At 45.2% G+C, this 5,000-nt stretch overlaps 1 protein-coding gene across 2 annotated transcripts in view; it reads right to left on the reverse strand.

Moving 5' to 3' along the window:
• cpne5b (copine Vb) overlaps nt 1-5,000 on the reverse strand; it is a gene marked incomplete at its 3' end in the record, with an annotated part of 160,554 nt that overhangs the window by 155,015 nt on the left and 539 nt on the right. The gene's annotated exons all lie outside the window — the stretch shown is intronic.

Raw genomic sequence — 5,000 nt, forward strand, 5'->3', positions numbered from 1 at the left:
TGGCTTTGACAAACATTATATGGAAATTAATAACTAAATAAATATATTACTATTTAATACATGTATTTATTACTAAAATAAATGGTCATGTTGGCATTCAAGTTAGCTAACTAGCTAGATAGCAGCTAGCCTCGTGAGACCATCCTGATTTTGTGAGCTCACATTCTGTTTCTTTCGCAAATCAGTCTGGATACTCTCCATAAAGATCAGTTTGTGCCAGATCAGAAAACGATCTCGCCAATCAGCGTTGGTTGTGAGGAATTTGAAATCCAAACAGGCAGGGTGGGTGACGACAGTGAGGCGCGGTTGAAGTTAGCGTGTGATAGATGGTGATACACAGATGGTTCATCCAATCACCTGCCAAGTAATTTTGAAAGTGTCTGCCCTTTTCCAAACAATACCAAAGGAGATTTCCCAGATGATTATGTGAAGCAAACTATCTGGTGCGTCAGGGTAGAAAGCAGCAGACTGCATAGAAATTCACCAGAATGCAGGAAATGTAGTGTTTGGTGCTAAAAATTTCCCTCTTGGACCCCCAGACACCCCTGCCCCCCTTTATGTGTCCCCCCTGGGTGCATATACCACCACGCCTGAAAATAAATCTAAGGGGAAGCATTACCTTCATTTTAAGCTCAAATATGTTTTGCGGCTCCAGTCAGATTTTGTATTCATTTTTGGGCCAAAAATGGCTATTTTGATAGTAAAGGTTGCCGACCCCTGGTACAGTATAGATGAAGTCACCTAAGCGCCTTGACACAAACAGGTCCAATTTTGTTGCTGTGTAGGTATTAATACGTCTCTGACTCTATGAGTCTGTTCATAGCTTCGCCGTCAACTTTCCACAAAGTACTGAAAAATACATCCACGTTTTCTTCCTCCCACTCTGATATAACATTGACGATGTCCCCTTTATATCTGAGTGATCACATTTTTGATGGCGTGATCACACACTTTTTATTTTTTCTGTTTTCACAGCTGCTTCTAACAGCTGGTTGTTATGGTAACATTGTACAGGCAATTTCGCCCCAATTCGAAATACAGTGGATAGGCCACACCCACTCATCAACTGCCATTTCCTGCACGGCTGCGCTGATCGTTTGGAGTGTGGAGTGTGGTGACTGGTCATTTGGAGTGTGGAGTGTGGAGACTGGTCATTTGGAGTGTGGAGTGTGGAGACTGGTCATTTGGAGTGTGGAGTGTGGAGACCCGTCATTTGGAGTGTGGAGTGTGTGGAGACTGGTCGTTTGAAGTGTGGAGAATGGTCATTTGGAGTGTGCAGTGTGGAGTGTGGAGACTTGTCGTTTGGAGTGTGTAGTGTGGAGACTAGTCGTTTGGAGTGTGTAGTGTGGAGACTAGTCATTTGGAGTGTGGAGACTAGTCGTTTGGAGTGTGTAGTGTGGAGACTGGAAGCAGTGAGAAAAGCAGACTGTTTGGCTGTGGCCTAAAACTGTCCATTGCTGACTAGAACCCTTCAGGCTCTACCTGAAGTGATAAAAATATCACGCTCATCCACTTCACTAATCCCATCCTCCCTCCCCCCAGCCCAACTCCCCAAACCCCTCTCTCCTGCCAGACCTGCTCAATTCAGCTGTCATTTCCAGCAAAACAGCTAATTTCCTTTTCTACATTTTATTAATTTTTTTCCCCTACATTATTCGAATTGTAAATTCCTCCCAGCAGATGTCCCAAACGTCGCCCCTCACCCCCTGTTTCGATAAGCAGGCGTTGTCAGAGCCGGGGGGCCCCTCGCAGCGCGGAGATTATCATCGCTGTGCGTGGGTTTAATAGAGGACGTGGAGCGCTGCCAGACGTTTGGAGGCTGGCACAAAGTAGCCGTGAGGGATTTCCACCAAAGGGCTTGATTTGGAATGCCTTCAACTGGTAAATTAGGTGTCTGAAATGAATTGAAACAAGTGCTGAAATGATTTATGTTATTTTTATTTTAGGGTGGGGAGCGGGCGAGGGTCGATGAGTAATGGTATTGCTTTGCCAGGTGCGTTTAGAGCGTGGGGTCTTTTTGGGATTGTTTTGCTGCATTTGCGTCGTTGAAATGGTTTTTTGTTCATGAGAACGTTTTCATTTTGCACTATAGTGGGCAAGCAGAGCAAGCATTTTTCTTTTGTCACAGACACTGAAACAGAAACTATCTGAACGCAATTTAAAAGAAATGGTATTAAATATAGCTTCTTTTTTTACATGTAGCACGTTGACACTGCAATGAGGTGAACGCCCACATGCTACTGCTTTCTGGAGATTATGGCAAAGGGATCGGAAAAAAACACGCCCACACCAGCACACCACACACACACACACACACTCTCGCATATTGACACACACAGAGTACACAGAGAACCCACACAGTATACACAAATACAAATAAAGACAAATCTATTGCACAAAAAGGTCAGTAGGCATTCAAGGCTCCCCCTCCAGGAGAGATTCACCAGCACTGCTGGGTAAAACACAGCGCCTCAGAAACCCCCAGAAACCCCCGGGACTGGATACAGTTCCCTCCAGCAGCACACAGCTGAATAGGGACAAATTGCACATTGTTTAAGTAGAAAGAGAACAAATTACTTCTCCTTTAGCTGCACTATATTTTATTGTATCTATTAAACCCACGCACAGTAATGATGATCACTATGCTACCGCATAGATTTTAAACTCCTGCTTACTGTTCACAAATCACTCCATGGACTGGCCCCCCAGATAGCAAGAGGATGTGTAATGATTCTGGGCCATATATGGGCCGGAACTAAGCCACAAGGGCCAGATGTGGCCTGTATACTGTATGGCCCAGATCCGCTTGCTATCTGGCCCCTATGTATCTGACCGAACTCCCTTCCAGAGCGTTACGGTCAGCTGACCAACTGCTGCTGGAGGTGTCCAGGTCTAGGCTCAAGACCAGAGGGGACAGGGCCTTCACTATAGCAGCCCCCAGACTCTGGAATACCCCCCACACACACACACACACACACACACACACACATTAGAGCAGCCCAGACTCTGGAAGCATTCAAGTCCCTCCTCAAAACCCATCTCTTCTCCCTCGCTTTTGATTAGAGTTCCTGCCTGCCCCCCTGGTAACACAATTGTTGCCATTTTAGTTCCTTTTACTTTATTTTGTAATTTGCTGCACTTTTTATTTTTATTTTGTAGTCTGTCTTTGTACTTATCTGTATTTGCACTATTCTTATGCTTTTGTATTTATATATTTTGCTTTTGCTTTTATCTGCACGGCACTTTGGTTCAGCCACAGCTGTTTGTAAATGTGCTATAGAAATAAAGTTGACTTGACTTGACTTGTTCCATCCTAGTCTGTTTAGGGAACAGCCCAAATACTAGACCTAAACACTCTTGACCAAGTGAACTCTGCCAGAGCATTTATCACAAAACACACCTAAATTGCAAGTATTCAACATTTATTTATATTTTTTAAATGCAAGCAGTGATATCGGGGGTGAAGCATAAAGCGCAACAAACGCATCAAAGGCAACAAGTGCAACACGTCGTGGCCACATTTGATCTATGAGGTCGTTGAAAATGTCAATGAAAACATGATGAAAGTGTGATGGGGGTGGCTTTGCACAGAAACGCTTACTGTTTAAGGACATCAAAACTGAATCTCCAATCAGTAAGTCCTAGAGCATCCCATGTCCTACTCACACAAGCCATATGAACCCCATTTGGCCACAGGGGGCGCTAAAGCAATCGATTGCGTTTTAGTTACTTTTACGCATTTTCGCTTGTTGTAGCGCCACCCTATGGCCACACTATGGCCAATCAGCTTCATCTTTCCCCCGTGACCATGAGGCATGCCCTTCTAAAGCTGTACGACGTTTCGGGGAAAATCGTCATTGCGGTTATAGGCCATTGCATTCGTTTTCAGAGGGACCATCTGAGCGCGGAGCTGGGAGGAGCAGCTGAGCTCACTGGCACGCAGACCAGACCAGGGCATCAATAATGCAGGCCGGGCTTGTTACAGCTCAGATACACAATAATAGGACTGGCGGAGTCCTTGACGGAGAGGAACACACTGTGCAGACCACACACTTACAGGAGGAAAAATGAGTTTCAATCACAAAGACCCGGAGATTGAGGCCAGGGACATGTCGTAAGGTTTTTTGAATGACTTAGGGCTTTCAACAACTCCTTTCAACACTCTGGGAATGCGAGCAGAGTAAGGCTATAAAGCCACATATGATACGCTATGAAGAGATATGACATGCTATGAATGGATATGACATGCAGAAGTAGTCCATTGTGAATTATGGAAATGATAGAAACTTGAATTGAGGTGGCTTTCTCTGAGATGCTCTGACTATAGGCTACAGAGGCGTGATAGCATTCTGGACGGCTCTGGGGATTTGGTAGTATAGGCCTTAATCTATGGGATGCACTGCTTGGTTGAGCACCCAAATGATAGGCAATGTACACACGCGCACGCATGCACTCACACGCGTACACACACGCACACGCACGCACCTCTTTCAGTTGTTTCTCGCGCCTTCTCATCTAAAGTAAAATGCACTGTACTGTGTAAAATACAACTCTACTGTAAAGTGATCTATCGCAGCATCGCGTCTTCCACACCCATGCGCTCCCGCACTGCGGGTGCACTAGAGTGCGCGCGCGCCCCCCGCGCCTGCTTCAAATGTGCTCTCAGACTCATTTAACTCATTTAATTATTATTTAAACGGTGCTATTACCAAATTCAAAAGAACGTAAAATACAGACAATTTCGTGCACCCAAAAGTAGCCTAGATAAAGTAGACAGACACCAGACAACATAGGCTGAAGATAGTGGGTCGGTGATTACGGCATCTGGCCAGTCTACCGCTGTGCCAGCAGGCTACTCAACGCCAAGACGAGCTCAAAAACATTGGAATTCGCTTTGGATTGCCGTACTCCCAGATGACCTGATGGTAACAGAGCCGTGCTTCAGCGAGTTTCTTGTAGGCTATAGGACTCAACATTGAATAAATACGCATCATGTTCAA

This window comes from Borostomias antarcticus, assembly GCF_949987555.1.
Source record: "Borostomias antarcticus genome assembly, chromosome: 11".
NCBI classification, from domain to species: domain Eukaryota; kingdom Metazoa; phylum Chordata; class Actinopteri; order Stomiiformes; family Stomiidae; genus Borostomias; species Borostomias antarcticus.